We start from the raw sequence: 17538 nt of genomic DNA on the forward strand, positions 1-17538 counted from the left end.
AAGGTACGTAGTGTCCTATCTTTTCTGTTTTCTCGTTGGAATGGCTTGATCTTTTCATAATAATTCGAAATTTGAGTTGACCAGAGTACACACCACTCACTATATATAGAGAAACCCCCTCTACCTAAGAGAATACACATATTCAGTTTCAGTCTGTGAAGATGGACGAGCCAAACCAGATCAAACTTCTGGTCAGAAATGTGCAGAATAGTCATTCAAAAGTACACTTCTAACCATACTTCTGACTACTATTCTTGGTATAAAGAGAAGATACCTGCTATGTCTGTCAAGAGAAAGGACATTGGGCTCCAGGATGTCCACACTGTCAAAGGAAAGAAACCTCTAAAACATGAGAAAAGAGAGATAAAAGTAATAATAGCTGCCATCATTGTCAAGAAAAATGGCATTGGTCTTAGTGTCCCAAGAATAAAAAGGAGAAGGAGCGTTCAAAAGCAGACAAACAAGAAGAACCCATACCATTAAAGAAACTCAGAAATATCAGACAAGCAAACAAACAGCAGAAGAACCCATACGAAGGCAGAATTCAGAAAAGAGATAGCAAAGAAATAAGAAAGAAAATGGGGTTGTGTGATGCGTTATCTCTGTGATTCGCAACCTTGAGAATAAAAAAAAAAACAAAAAAAAAAAAAAACAAAAACAAAATAAAAAAAACAAATGTACATTTGTCTTGGATTCTTATTTAAATATGGCTAAGATAACACACACATACACATTCACACATTTTATAATGAGGTGATTTGAGTTTTGTTTGATTTGGCAATTATTGAATAGTATCTCTTTTTTATGACAATAGGTTATATATAATAAAGAAAACCTTTTACACTTGAAAAAACAAATTCATAAGAACGAAAGTCACTTCAAACTTGGAAATGTCTTCCTAACACACGTTGGAATCGATTAATTACAGTTAGCAAATACTGTAGTAGGTTTATACGTAGGACAACGACCCAGAAAATGTCCCAAGTTCACGTTAGGTTAAAACAATACTTGACACGCGCGCCAATACATATTAGAGCAGACAACAGCCTAATCTAAACTCTTTGGACCATAAACAAACTGTCAAATTTTAAGGCGAATTATTAATAACTTAATGTGTGTAGGTAAGCCATTTAAGAAATATTATATGAATCTGATAATTATCTCATTGTGATTGATGTTATTCATTTGTATAAATGATAAATATAACATTCTGTGTTTTATTCTTTTAATTAAATATCATAGCTGTATTAACCAGGCATGGGGCCTCGCTTTTGATGCTTTGCCCACTTAAAACGACAAAACAATATTCTAAAATCTAGATTCGCCCAATTGAATTTCAATGGAGAAAAATCATTACCAATATGTAATTAAATAGCCATGACTGTCATTTGTCTTCACTCATATGTCGGGATGTTAGAACGACTTCCTAAGCATCGTGGGATTGAACAGGGTAGAATTAGTCGGATCAGTGAGCGTAAATTAGTTCCAAAACAAACACGCAAGAAACAAGGGGGGCGACATTCTGCATGATTTAAGATATTCTAAAGAAAATAGAATTTGTAATCAACAGTGACGAAAACAAGTAATGTTTCAACAATGCCTTCAATTTGACAAAGTAATAATTTTGTGTGGCAATGGTTTGGCCAAGGTAGAGCCAAAAACATTCCAATCTCAATCCCTATAATATACCTCTCTCTCTCTCTCTCTCTCTCTCTCTCTCTCTTTACATAAGTGCTTGGAAAAAAAACATTTTTTTCTTCACATCTATAAAAACCTCAGTAAATCGATTTTTTGCGGGTCCCACGGTAGTAGTGAATAGGGATAGTATAGCGTCAATGGGACTTATCATTAAAAACACCCTTGGGAACATATAGCGTCAAGGGAAATTTAACATGGAGAAAAATCGTGGGAACATATAGCGTCAAGGGAAATTAACATGGAGAAAAATCGTGGGACTGTATAGCGTCAAAGGAATTTAAACAGGGTGGGACTGTTGAGCGACAAGGGAAATGGAACATGGGATTTTTTTTTAAAAATTTTTTTTTTTAAAAAAAAGGGTAGGCAATGGAAAAGCTATCTCTTTTCGAGAAATATGGCTGGCCCTTAAAAGGGCCTTTGGGTTTTTCTTCTTCTTCTTCTGCTTCTAATTTCTTCTTTTTCTCCACCAAGTTCTTATTTTATCTCCTACACTCTTTCTCTTCTTTTCTTTCTTTTTTTCTCCTCCTCTTCTTTCTTCTTCTCTTCCTCCTCTTCTTTCTTCCTCTTTTCATTTTCTTCTTCTTTTTCAATTTTTTCATTCCATGCTCTCATCCTTATCGTTTCCTCTTCATCCTCCTTCTCCTCCTTTATTTCTTTCAACAGATCACTGATGATTACCTTCATTTTTCGTAAATTGTTTATCTCCATCTTCACTCGATGGGGACTATATGAATAGTGATCCTCGTTTAGGTTAACCAACATTTGCTCCATCATTCCTAAATTGTCGAGGACGTTTTGCAATTTTTCCATTTTGTCAAGGTGGTTCGAAGCCATCTTCTTTTTTATTCTGTGCAGAATGGTTTGAACGACGAATACTGTGGGTTCTTATACGAAAAGCGCGGACGTGAAGGAAAACATCCCCTAAAAAACATAAAATGGATCTTACCTAGATGATGACCCAACATCGCGCGGACGTGAAGGAAAACATCCCCTACTTTCTCATTTCATATAATATAACCCTAACTATACTCTCTACATACGCTAAGAATCAATAAAGAAACCCATAATCTACTATTCTCACAAACATACCTTTACTCTTACAAACACAAACACACAAACACATACTCTCACATTTGTTAAAAAGAGTTAGTGTTTATATACACTCTACTCTACCTACACACATTGGCAAATCGATCGTTATTTCTTTTCTAGAGTATTGGGTAGCCCTGAAAAGGGCTGTTTTGTTTGGAACTTCATGGACACCTGGTTAATGGTGGCACCTTCCAGGCCTGGCGCCACATACACATCTTATCCCCCAATTACATTTTACCTTTTGGGGGGAGAGAGCAGAGGCAGGATATGTCGCTTCAGAATCCCAATTTTCGCTCTCTGGGATTCTGAAATTTTTTCTTCTCTCCTTTTCCTCCTCCTCTTCTTTGTATCTTCTCTCCTCCTCTTTGTATCTTCTTTCCTCTTCTTCTTTATATCTTCTCTCCTCCTCTTCTTTGTTTCTTCTTTCCTCCTCTCTTATCCTTCCCTCCTCGACAATGGCTTCCGCGGCCAGTTCATTTAATATGCGCCTGGCATATTCCAGATGCACATGAAGTTCCAACAGTTTCTCCAGTCTCGTGTTCATTTTTGGTGTTGATCAATCAACAAGGGTAGCTGGACTGCCGAACGAGTTTCAATTTATACTGAAAGCGCGGACGTGAAGGAAAACATCCCCCTAAAAACATAAAATTCATCTTACCTAGATCGTGACCAAAATCAACAACAACGCGCGGACCTAAAAGAAACACTCACTCACTTTTTATGCTCCCCATCACTATTTTAAATTTTGTTATAAATCACTTCAAGCGACTATCCACATACGCAAAGCAATCCAATCTAACCCCAAATATACACCTCAAACACCAAAAAAGACATCATTTTTAATCTACTATCCATACCAACTTACTTAACCACTTACAAACACAAACACATACCCTCACATTTTTTTAAAAAAAGAGTTAGTGTTTATATTCACACTACTCTACCTACACACATTGGCAAATTGATCGTTATTTCTTTTCTAGAGTATTGGGTAGCCCTGAAAAGGGCTGTTTTTTTTGTTTGCTATGGCATTCTTTTTTTTAGTTTCTAAGAATGCGATGTCCTCTGAGGATAGACTTTCTGGCAATAGGTCTGCTTCTTCGAAAAGAGAAGAAGAACTCTTTAGTGTCGATACGACAATCGACAAAACCTCTGTCAGCTTCAGGTTGCTGCTGCTGTTGTTGCTGCTGTTGCTGCTGTCTCTGAAGTCTGTACTTCTCTGTCCATTCTTCTTTTTCCCTGTTCATTTCTTCTCTGAAGAGCTCTTCTATCAGGTCTTCAGTGATTTTTAACATTCTCACATTCTCTATTTCTTCTGGCTTCGGTATCAGACTGTGTCTGACCCTATGCAAATTCACGTAGGCTTCGTTGAGCTTAGCTAGTTTGGAGCACATCTTCGTAGGAGGATGAGTCGACAATGGATGGTTAGACTGGGAACAAACCGGTTCTTAAAGTCAAAGCGCGGACGTGAAGGAAAACATCCCCCACACGGTTTTTGAGTCGCAACGTTTAGTGAGTGTCATGAGAGGGATAGTAAGAAATGAAAGAGCATCAATCCAATATTCTTATAGCTAAACAAACCACAAAGGCATTTTTTTCAAAACACAACATTTTTATTCAAAAATCACTTAACACTAAACAACAACTCTAACATTTTTTAACAATAATCCAACACTATAACATCAAACAATTTTTTTCAAATCACAAACATTTTTTTCTCAATGTACAATCTACTTTAAACAGGGCTGACAACGTTGTGAATGAAATTGTGATTTCCACTGTTGGAAATCATTAGGCCATTGATGGACACTACGTTTCCTAGCTTGAGACAAAAGATAAACATAATGGTCACAAAACCATCGATCTACTTTCACATCGTTTCTAGCAGAAGAACGAGGATCGAAATGAGTCACTAAATGTTCTAAGGAATAGCCCAGGCTGCGATGATGCAGAAAATACACACAGTACTGTCCACACACCAAGGAATCTGTGCCTTGTAATTTCACATTATTGAATCGGGTGGTTTGAGCATTTCTTCTCATAAAGTCGATGATATCGTCTTCCAAAGGGGGCAATCCGTACGAATCGAAATATTCCACACATCCTTCTTGAGGAAAGTAGACGGCTACCCAGTGGGTTCCTGGGAGATGACTGTCGTCCGTGTTGATCACGTAAGCTTGATGGTCTTTAGGTTTGCGATGAGGGAGTTCATCTTTAGCACAGACGACAGGATTCCAAGAAGCCGTATACGAACTGTGGTTCAAAAGGTAATAAAGTTCCCAGGTATCCATTGATTTGTGTGTGTTTTTTCTTCTTCACAGGTAATAATAAGTCGTCAATTCGATCCTGACTTTTTGCTTGAAAATGTCTGACGAATAAATGGTTATTCGTTCTGTTTCCTCACTCTGATTCAGGAGAGCTTCGATACGATGGATCTCTTGAGTGGTTAATGGTGGACAAGAATGTTCACGCAAGTCTTTATACCACTGGTGCAACACGTCTTTGTTTGAGATGAGACTCCAAGCTTCGTCCAAATACTCGTCCAATTTTTCTTCTTGACTCAACATCAGGCATTTATCGTGTTGAATTTGACTGGGATGATCGTTTTGACATCCATAGCAATTTTTCTTGATCAATTCCGTCATTTTGTTGACCAAGTGTTTGGCAAAACAGGAGACTAAATGGGCTTCTTGTTCTGGCCATCTCGACTTCATCATGACAACTTCGTCTTTGTCTTGGGATTCTCCTTCCACGGTCTCCTCACATTCCATGTCCAAAGTTTCTCCACTTTGTAAAGAGGGATAACAGTCTTCCATGGCTTCTAGTAATCTAGAATGACTTCTCTCAAACTGTTGATTTCTATGGTATTATCGAATTCTGCATACAGGATGACGTTCACCGTGTCTGGTAGACCAACCGCAAACTGAAGTTCCACACGAATCTGGCCGGATTTTATAGGGTGGAAATGTCCCTCGTCGCTGCCCTGGTCAGGAGTGAAATCAAAAGCCCACAAAGCATAGCCTCCGTCATAATCGTCGTACGTAATGCCGTGACTGGTGTTGGTTCCTAACTGTCCGGTGGCTTCGTACAGGGACAAGTACGATCTCAAGTAATTCGACTTAGTCCTATCGGCGGTATTAAAGACAGGTTCGAAAGGTCGGGTACACAAGGTCTTGCCGTCGCGACTGACTTCGATCTTGGACACTTTGTAATGTTGAAACTCAAAAGGATTTTCGTTATAGACACCATTGAAAGCTGAATTCTTGACGATACCAACAATCAAACGTTTGGGTAACTGTCCTTGGAACAGATGATCTTCGATCTTGGATCGGAGTCCAGAGGCAATGGTGAACGTTTTCACTTCCACGCGTCGTATGGGATACTTGGCGATTGTTCTGCTCAATGTCTGACTGATGTCGTTACCTACTTTAGGTAACACTTCCACACGACGCACGTAGAGTCTGGCTTCTTCGATGATGGTTTTGTAAGTGGAACCATCAGCAGCCATCAAATGGAAAGTGGCACTGCTGCGATTCAGTCTTAGGCGGACATCCACCCCGTTCAGCAAATACTTTTCTTGAAACCACATGTCCAAATGCAAGCGATCCATTAGTTCTAAACTACGACTTCCAGCAATTTTCTTTTGTCGTTCTACAAATCCCGTTTTATTTGGATTATCCGCCGCAGTAAGTGTAACTTTGTTGAACCTAGTCGCTTGGTCAGGTTTCCATACCACGCAAGCATCCAGATGAGTGTCCTTGGCTTCTTTTCCGTACGTCAAGAGATTTTCCAGGTAGGCACGATAAGGGTAAGTATCCATGCTGCTGCTGACCAGTTTGTTATTCAAGTACAAGTCCACCTCGCTGAACAAGGAATGCATGAAATTGTTGACGGGAGCTACTGCTTCATCAGCGTCTATGTTAGTGGGAGGTGTTCCTTCCATCACTTTCACTTTCAAGTACAAGTAACTGCTATTCAGATCGATGTAATCTTCGGGCTGTCCTTTGATTTCGAACTCGATGGGAGCGGAATCGGTCAATGAGGAGACGGGATTAAATTCCACCCACTGGGATTCTTGCATGGTCATCATGGTGGGGGGCATGGCAAACAGATCCAGTTCCGTCTTGGAACAAGCGCAAGACTCTCGGTGCATCATTTTTTTCTCTTTCTCAATAATCGAAAACGTCTAAGTCTCGAACGGTTCTTCTTTTCTTGGCCTTTCTCGCTTGAAGTCTGGTGAAAGGGTGTTTTCTTCGTCGTCTCTTTCTGCCTTGTCCTTGCTGAATGCCAGACTCGGTAGCGTGCAGGGCATTTATAGGTGTGTCTCGTCGGCCCAAAATGTCTTTGCCTGTTTGCAGCAAGACATTCTTGCTTGCCCTCATGAAGGCTTCTTTAGGGTTTTGTTTGTCGATGATGACATTTTGGAGAAATTCTTTGCCTTGCGTCAGTGCCGCATCTTTCAAGGCGTGCAATCCGCGTGTCACCATCGGTTTCAACACCGGGGCCACCGAACGAAAGGCCGATTTTAACATATCTCCTAAACCGTGTCCTCGCTGTCGTGCAACCCCTCGGTACACTGGATACATGACTTACTTATGAATCGTGAGAGAACCGTTTTCGAAAATGGAGTTTCACCGTGACTTTTCCTTTGGTGAATGGAATATTTTGTCCCAAATCTCCTTTTATAGTAATGTTGACCGTGTCCAAATATGACTTGCTGACCGGCAAATAGTGAGGATGGACAAATTCGCGGTGGACGTGGTAAGTGTTTCCACCTTCCTCGTCAGCGTTCGTGGCAGAATCTACTTTGAAAGGAATGACACGCAGTAACGGTACGGAGGTGTGTCCCACCACGTTGTATTCCACCACATCGGAATACACAAACATCAAATTCAGTCCTTGGTTCAGTTCTACCGGGGTACGAAAATACTTGACAAAAGTATCGTTGTCGTAAATGACGGTTTTTTCTTTTAGTGTTTGTTCTACTTTCTTCCTCATCTTTATGTCACCACCCAACATGTCAAACAATTCATCATTAAAATAGAAACCCATGATTTTTTCCCCCTCAGGAAATTTGATCAGGAAGCGACGAGCTGTTTTGTGGTATTCCAGGGTGACAGGTTTGGCATTCTTGACATTCTTAAAAGCTTCCCCAAACACGACATTAAACTTGGTGACTATGGTGTTGACCAAATGTTGACCACTAAAATAATAGCCTGAGGGAATGGACAACTCATAGTCGGTCCAATTTGGATTGACTTTGTTTTGTTTTTTATGGGGATATTTGCTATTGTCATTCATCCACTTTTGCAATGGTTCGTCATAAACTTCCACCGTAAAAAAATTTTGATGGGTAAGGACATTGAGGACCTGGGTTGGGTGAATCATTTCTACCAAAGCCACTTCCCAATGGGCTTCGTGATCTAAGGGGATGGCTTGAGGTAATTTGGCCGTGTAACAGCACAACGTGTTATTGGGAAACACCTCCATGGAACTGTCACTGGGTAAAGTTAAGTAAAATTGGTTTTGGTGACTCATAATTCCAGAGTTCTGTGGCTGTCCGAGGGGTTAGTGGATGTCAGAGGCGTGTCTCCGCCCAAAATGGGGTTCTGGTTGTGGTTGATGTTGTTGGAGTGGTGACTGGCACTGGCACTGGACACAACGTTCCCGTTCGAGGAGAATTTCAGGGAGGGATTGGGAAGCAGGTAACCGATGCAACTGCTCAATAAAATGGTCCACAATTGTTTGTCTCCTTGTTGCAAACTCAAATTGGCGATGGCTGCCCCGATGACACAATACACCACGAAGATTTGGCAGAAAAAGACGATTTGCGTTTTAGGCACACGTTCTCCACACCACACCCACAAGGGTTGTTTTTGTAAATCTTGCACAGAAGAACTAGGTGAAGAAGGAATGGTCGACGTAGCTGCGTCTGCTGAGTGAAAGGGCATGATGGTCACTTTTTCTTTTTATAGTCGATGACTTGCGAAGCGTCGATCCAAGAATCGAAACTGGGTGGATATCCTTTCCAACGTACTTTGACTTCTTTGACACGTCGTTTGCCCACTTTACGGGTTCTGCGCTCGAGAATGCTTTCGATGTCGTACACGTCGTCTTCTTTTTTGGTGACACGTTGTAACTCGGGCAAATAAAACGATCCTTTGAGTACTTCTCCGTTCATGTCTTCCAATTTATAGACGGCAGGATGACGGCCATGCACTCGTCCAGTGACGCGAAACAATTCGGTCGTCCAGTTAGGCAAGTAACCTTTGTCGAAAGTGCGTTTGGTTTTGCCAATGCGCACCCAATCTCCTACGGTCAACTCTCCACTTTTCTTGGGGACAGCCCTCGTCGGGGACGTACCGAACAGGCGCTCAAACACCAGCACTTCGTTGTCGGGAGTCACGTCTTGCGGGGCACGTCCGATGCTTCGATGGTAAGATTGGTTGTACGCTTGCACCAGGTGCGGTAAGATGTCGATGTACTTCAGAGTGTGGTGATGCGTAAAATATTTCCACATGCGTTCTTTCAAAGTGCGTTGAAAACGTTCCACGATGCTGGCTTTGGTTTCGGGATTCTCGGTGGTAAAAAAATGAATGTCACGTTTCTTTAATTCTTTTTGGAAAGCTTGGTTCAGAAATTCGGTGCCTTTGTCCGTTTGCCATCGAAGAGGGTGACGACCGCTTTGTTTCAACACCCGTTGCAGGGCTCGCACTAACTCGCTGCTCGATTTGGAAGTCAAGGGCACGACCCAGGCAAATTTGGAAAAGACGTCGATGACACAAAACAAATATTTGTAGCCACGATTGTAGCTGGCCAAATGAGAGACATCGGCTAAATCGGCTTGCCATTGATGATCGATGCCTTCCACTCGGGTGCGACTTCTGGCAAACTTGCGTCGAATGGGTTTGTGTAAAGTGTAGGTAGCTTGTTCTTGTAACCATCGTTGCACTTGAGGTAAACGGAGACTTTTCAGTCGCGTTTTGGCAGCACGATACAATTTTTGAACTCCTGCGTAACCTGCAGGATGGGAGGGATCGTAGTAAATGCTGGCTAAGACTTTTTCCATTTTTTTGTGTTGATTGGTGTGTTAATAAGGCACCCACTCTTGGAAGAGGCTACTCTTTTTCTCTTGGGGTATTTTCTTGGATTGCAAGGCTTTGCGTGTGCGACCGGCAATAGGTGTCGAAGAGGAGGAGGATGTCTGAGCGGGGGGTATCGGTTCTTGTTTCACTTCTGTCTTCACTTCTGTCTTCACTTTCTTTTTCTCTTGTGAGGAAGAAGGGGTGGCCATCATCTTTTTAATCCATCCAATTCTGGAGGTAGGTGGTGTTGTTAACTTGCGTACTTTTTCTGGTGGAGTTTGAAACCCTTCCTCTTCTTCTCCTTTTTCTGTCTTGGTCACGGGTACTGGTGGTACTGGTACTGGTACTGGTACTGGTGATGGTGCTGGACTTTTCATCAAGGTCTTAAAATCTTTCAGAGTGGGCAAAGCTGTTTCGTCTAAAGCTTTCTGGTGAAAGAGTTGCAGTCTTTGCAAGAGTTGACCGTACTTTTGCGATTTTTCTGTTTCGGACAAATCTTGGCGATCCATCAAGGATTGCAATTTGTGTTGTAACTGGGACATCTCGCTCAAATTGGGATTGGGAGGTAAATGCGGGGTGCGTTGTTCTTGCCACCGATGATATTCCATCCATCGTTTGTAAGGCACTAAAGCTAGTTTTCGTCCTTCCATGGGGTTGTCAGGGGTCGATTCTGAGATCTTGGGACTTCCGAGGCCCTTTTTATCTTGCTCCCACCAGTCCTCCCAACATGGTTCCCAAGACTCCTTTCAGTATGGGGCCTAACAAGAGAGGTAAAATACCTCCACGTTGCACTAACATCTTCTTTTTTTGACGAATGGGAATTTTCTTTTGAACCATTTTCCGAAGAACGTGACGATGTTTGCCTAAGCATTGTTTCTGGTGTTTGGACAAAGGGATCGTGTCTTTCAAAACGTTCAAACAACATTCGCACACGGTATCGATGACCTCTTTGGAGGCCGTTTGAATGAGTTTTTTTCGTAGGGGTGGAGAAGCTTTGGACAGGACAGATAACAGGTCCCCATGTTTGGCTAAACGTGGTGGCAGTCCTTTCCTTTTCTTTCCTTGGGGTTTTCTGGAGGGTGACATCTTTGAGTCTTTAGGAGCACCTAAAAACACTGATACCCTACTCGGTCACAGGCCTTTTTTATACTGGAACGCGTCGCCACTGATTGTCTTTACGTCGTATCAGTTTGAGGACAGGCATGACACGTCGTGCAGGGGTACGCAACGGACTAAATCGAGCCAGTTCTTGCTTGGACAAATCCAGTAAACTTTGTAACATGCCCGATCTTTCATGGACTTTGATTTTGGGAGAAGGTACTTTGTGAGCAGCAGCCACTGCCGCTAAATTGGAAGGTCCTGCCACTGGGGAAGTTCTTTTGGGGGTCATCAACGGAGAAGTTCTTGGTGTAATCAACGTCTCCAAGTACTCTTCAGTTCCTGGTGACATTAACGGAGAAGTGGATAAACGTGAGGCTGCCGGAGACGCAGTCACCGCTGTGGCAGGTCGTGGTTTGCGAGTGTAAGGTTGCGTCCTGGCCGAAGTGCCTCTCTTGCGACTAGTTTTCTTCTGTGGACTTTTCTTTTTCTGGGGACTTTTTCTCTGTTTCTTTTTCTGGGGGCTTCTTTTCTTTTTCCGGGGTGGTGTCTGGTAAGAGGAGGGTCCTGCCACTGGAGAAGTTATTCTTCTTGGGGACCTGGTTTTTTTCTTTTTCTTCTTGGGGCTTCGTTGGACTTTTGTCTTGGGGATAACTTTGGGGGCATTAGGATCCCATCTTAAGAGTGAACGAATGATGACCCCTCCTAGAGTACCGCTCCCTCCAGGTTTCAAAATGATTTGTTTTTTGGTTTGAGTGTCGATGCGGGGATCGGCCAGTTGGACCAAAGCGACTTTGTTTCGATCGAAAAAGCGTTGGGTTTGATGAGGAATCTGAATGATTCCTTGGAGTATTTGACGTGCCGTCACCGTGAACCATCGTAAGACTTCTTTGAGACTAGCTTCTAAGACACGAGCTCGTGTTTGTGGATCTTTTTCTCGACTGATGCCATACAAGGAACGAATCAATTTGACGGGAAGATGCGACTGAAGGGACGTCATGTTCACACTGTGTGAGACAGACGAAAAAGGGTCTGAGGTTTTTATAGATTTTTTCATGGGGAGTGAAATGAAGTCGAGGACGGAGACGTGTACAGGACAGGCCCTCCGTCTTGGCACCAGTGGTGAAACAAGTGAGTACGAAATCGCAAATCCTCGGGGGTCGTAGGTTTCAAATCGACGAGTAAATAGGCGTGTGGCGTTTGAGTGGCATCGTCGTACGCCTGAGTCAGCCAAGGCGTTCCTAACTGTTTGGCTAAGACTTGCACTTGCGATTTATCTCGAGGGCTTTTAAACAAGACCACGTAATGCGCATTGAGACTGATGGTGCGATGGGTTTTACTTTGTTGAAACAAATTTTGGGTGATGTAAACGACACTGGCATTACGGTGATGCCCTTTGCGCGTGAACCACAGTTTAATTTCTTCTTCGTCTTCTCCTAACATGTCGTCGAAAATGACCAAATGGGTTAGACGGGAGTCAGAGACGATGCCATCGTCTTCTTTAGGAATGCCTTCCACAAACACGATGGAATCGCCTTGACTTTCTTGCAAGAGGCTGTACGCCGATTGCCACTCTTTGTAACACCACACGATCCGTTGAGGGGGTCGATCGATCAAATGATGTTTATGTTCGATCAAACGTTTGACGAATTCGGTTTTGCCAGAACCGCTAGGTCCAGCAATGAGCATGTTAAAGGGATGGCGAAGATACAAAGCCTCCCAACTGGCACGATCTAAGTGTTCGTCGATGACTTTGACAGTAGAGGAAGAGGGAGCAGAGACAGCAGAGGTAGCCATGGTGTGAGAAATGTCACTTGTGACACGAAAAACAAACAAGACAAGAGTTTATATACTTTTTCAGAACACGTTTATTCAATGTTTTTTTTTCAAACATGAATACGAAAGACAAAAATACATAAAAGCCAAAGGCTTAAGTACAAGGATAAAAGGCACATGATAACGATGAACGTGGAATAAACACAAGTGTCTGTACAACAATCACATGTTTTGGGTAATGTTCTAACCAGTTCTATAGTAGGGGGTAAGGTCACACAAGTGTCCTCCCGAAAGGGTCTTTCAGGTCTGTCCACGACAGTCCTGTCCTGGGTGACGGGTTCTTCTGGCACCGTCACTAACACGGGTTGAAAAGTAACTTTTTTCCTTGAACAACTCTCGTGCATACTGGGCCACTTCTTGGGTCCAAGCCTCAAAACCCCATTCTTTCCAGGCACGGACATCTGTCCAATGGGGATGTAAGTCACAAGCTACACACACATCGTCATACACGTCTTGGGTAGCTAAAAGTTGACGAATCTTTTTTTCCCGTAGAGGTCGAGAAGTATCCAGATGAAAACGCAAGGCTTTGAGCAAAAGAAGTTTTTCGTGACCATTTAAGGCCATGGAGGTGGTAAGTACTGATCGTAAAGAGTCCACAAGGAATCGGCTGGTAAACGAAATCCCAAAAAACAAGTCACTAAGACACACACCACTTGTCGTCCCAAATTAAATGGATACAGTTCTTGTAATAATCGATGGTAATGATCCACGGTTTGAATATGGTCATTGAGTTCCTTCCACGGAATCTGTTGAATGATATGTAACATAATCCGTGGCATGGCAACTTGATTTTATAGTGTCTTTGTTTCGGAAGCAATAAAGGTAATTTCTAACGAAACACGTTCGTTCTCCAGTAGGGAATTTAAATGTTACATACTGTAACTGAAACGTCAGAGTTTGTCTAGATGTTTCGTCTTTTTCTAAGCAGATTCCATGTAACAAATGTTGGTAATCCTTTAACTCGTCTTCCTCAATACGTTGCAGTAAGTGAATCTCCAAGTAACCAAAATTACGAACGTCTAGCCCATCATCATTCATATACTGAAAGTATTCAACAAGGTCTGACCAGTGAAAAAATTTCTGACGAATCAGTCCTCTTATACCTTTCAGGTACCAGTGGTTAAAGATCTGGTGACGTAACGGATGCAATTGTTCTTTACGTTTGACTTGCATTTTGACCAGCTCTCGATAAATCCTTTCTCTCAACTCCTCAGGCAAGCCCAAAATGTTCTCTTGTAAAGTATCCATAAGTATATACACTGTTTTTGGAATCGCTGGGTGGTAGCCAATAGCCTCGTTTAACTTTGTGCCTAATGTAATATCCACTCATAATCAGTCTTCTTGTAGTTTGGAACATAGCATAATTTAAAAACGGATGAATCACTCTGAGTTTGCGTTTCACTTGTATTTTGATCAGTTCTCGGTAAATGCGTTCTCTCAACTCCACAGGCAAAGCACGAATGTTCTCTAGCAAAGTATCCATGAATAGGTCATACTAAATCCTCTTTGGTCTGACACAAGAAATGTACTCTTTGCACAAACATGGTTTTAATTCATTGTCGAATCTAAATCGTTTCACCACTAATCTACACATTACAATTCGTTCAGAAGTTTCCTCTTTCACTAAGTTGACATTGCGTGAAAGATGTTGGTAATTCGTTAACTCTTCCTCTGGAATTCGATGCAGTACGTTTACAATGTAGTAGATAGAATCGTCCATACCAAACCATTCCTTTTTATAACCAGGAGGTCGTTGATCAATGTCTGTCCAATGGAACACTTTCAACTCAATCAGTCCTCGTATAGCCTGAAGGTACCAGTGGTTCAAACACCGGTGACGTAACGGATGCAATTGTTCTTTACGTTTCACTTGTATTTTGACCAGTTCTCGGTAAATGCGTTCTCTCAACTCCACAGGCAAAGCACGAATGTTCTCTTGTAAAGTATTCATGAACAGATTATTATGGTAAGAAGTTACTTCAATGTCTCGGTCCCACTAAAGGTAAGTAATGACAATTAGGTGACCATCGAGCATGTTCAACGTAGGCCGAATCTTGCGGTTCCCAGTGGTGAAGTGACACACCGCAACTGAAGCACTTGACTTTATCTCCTTCGCCCAAGTAGAAAAATCCGGCTCTGGCTAATTCTTCGGGGGTCGGTCCTCCCAGATACTTTGGCCATTTTCCTTTGAACGATTGAAGACGATTTTCAAAGTCGCAGTATTCCGACAAACGCACAGGAAACGAATATTCGTCTTTCACAGGTTCGTTTCGATGAGGGTTGAGTGACATGGGTAGGAGTTTGCTCAGGGCTGGATGACATCCGTAGGGGGGTAGACGTGAAGGTGAACATTCCCCTTTAAAACGAAACCCAGTAAAATGTCCAAGAGGACGAGCGGCATCGCTTTCGCATCCCACAGGTTTGACACGCACAGCATCACTTTCCATGATAGGGGTAGGGGCACTAAAGTTCCCATGATGCTTTACGGCATCGCTCAGGTCACAAGGTACAGCATCGGTCCCATCGCAAGGCTCACAATCGCATTCCACTTCCGAAGCCTCACACTTGAATTGTGCCCTTCTAAACAACTTGTTCTGTGTTTCTCTGAAAGTATTCATCTTGTTCGCTCGGTCTTGGTAGTCACAATGAACTATCGATCTTGACCATAGCCCCCTTTTTATACTAGTCGCAATGCAGTCTCCAGCTTGTACATCTTTCCTTTTTTACGTTTTTTATGTCCTGTTCTGGAAGGCACCATCTCTAAGGTACCGTCAACATTGTACCGTAGTGTGATGGGTGGAAAGGCCATAGAAAGGTAAGGACAGTGCGGAGACCATCGAGTATGTTCCAGAATAGCTGAATCTTTATAGATACATAGATCCATTCGTAACTTCAGTCCGCAAGCGAAACACTACCTCGTATCCCAATCCTGACTCAGGTCCCAAGTAGACAAATCCTGTTCTAGCTAAAACATGCGAAGAAGGTAATCCTTCCCTATCCGTAGGCCATTTCTGAAACGTGTCCAATCGACGGGCACAATCACAATAGTCAGGTAAGAAGACTGGAAAATGGTAGGGTTTGAACTTGGAGTTCTCATCGGGTTTCTCACTCGATTCTTGCTGTGGCGAAGTCATCTTTCTGGTGGGGTAACTATCCTCTTACAACCAATGTTTTATACCAACGTGTCCATACGGTAAGGTGAAATGATTGGGAAGTCGAACTCGCTTCTGGTACACGATTTGATAAACTTTTTCCAAAGGTCGACTGACGATGTGGTGAGTGGGTAAACGTACAATCTTGTTCGGTTGGTGAGTGGTCACTTTAAAGTTTCCATCCTCTCCCGATTGCAAGGCTTCTTTCAATACCCCAAAGTTGACCACTCGACTGGTACGATAATTCAGAGTCAGTCCTTTCACTTTGCACGTCGTGTGCACTTCTCCTTGTTTGTCCCGGTATTCGTAGCCGTAATTTTTGGGACCGCCACTGACGAAACTTAGAATCTTGTCGTCGGGATGCTCGTCTGTCCAGGCTCCTAAACGGTCTCCTTCGATGTTAGGGTGATGTTGAATCGGGTGATGGATGTAAATGCAACTGTCCGTGTCAAAGTACAGGACGCGTTCTTCTAACAGTTCTAAAGCTTCGTACAATTTTAAGCGAGCATGAGCTGTCACGTAAGCCGCAATGATGACATTTCCAAAAGGGTCGTCTTGTACAAAGTCCAGATCTTCTTCGTAATTGACCAAGATTAAATTCTCTCGAACGACGTCCACGTGTTTCATGTATTTGGTTTTGTCGTGAATCATCTGGAAGTAGCGGGAAGGTTCTGTCAAATATTCCGTCTTGGGTAAACACGGTCGTTGTGCCATTTTACCCCACAAGCAATTTAACATCACTTTGGCAAACGATCTCCTGCCTTCGTTTTTCTCGATGTGGTCTAAAGTGATGCCTTCTTGTTCCCGGTATTTCTCTTTGAATTGTATTTGGTCTTCGGGAGTGTGACACCAGGAAGGATAGCCGCTGGCTTCTTGCTTCAGTTTCAAAAAGGCATCCACGTAGTCTGCGAAAATGCCTTTCTGACTGGGATCACCCTTGCGGTACTGTTGTGTCTTGGGAAAGTGGCAAATTTCGTACACTTCTAACAGTTGGTATCCCATGTCCAGAGCTTTGAACAATTCTACGCTGACCCAGGTTCCCGTCAAGGCCCGTTCTTCCTGGGTGTGCTGACAAGGTTGGTCTTGGTTGCACGTTTCGGCACAAGTACGGCACAAGGGAAACATCAGTTTGCCTTGACAATGGTGAGGTAAGACGGGATGGTATAGGTTCGTGGGAGGCAAAACTTTACACTTGATCAAGCCTTCGTATTGTCGAATGTTTTTCAGGTCGATGTGTTCCGTTAACAATTGCGGGTGCCCTACAGGAAAGCGACAATATTTGCACACGTAGGGATACAGCGAACACACGTCCAAGTATTTGATTTCTTCTCCTTTCTCTTCGTCGGCTTGGTACAGCAAACAGGTGGCATTGGTCCTTCCTCCGTACAAACTATCCCTCGGGTTCAGCGGGTCCATGAACTGGTAACTTTCCACGAGGCGTTTAAACTCGGGATCGGTTTTCATACGGTGATCGTACTCGTGTTCCCACATTTCCACCACTTGGTATCCTTGCTGTTCTAACTTTAGGCGCCGCTGACAAGTGTCCTGGTACAAGTCTTCCATGGTTCGTTGTAAAA

The sequence above is a fragment of the Sinohyriopsis cumingii genome, chromosome 4 (assembly GCF_028554795.1).
Source record: "Sinohyriopsis cumingii isolate HCF-2022 chromosome 4, ASM2855479v2, whole genome shotgun sequence".
In the NCBI taxonomy this organism is placed as follows: Eukaryota; Metazoa; Mollusca; class Bivalvia; order Unionida; family Unionidae; genus Sinohyriopsis; species Sinohyriopsis cumingii.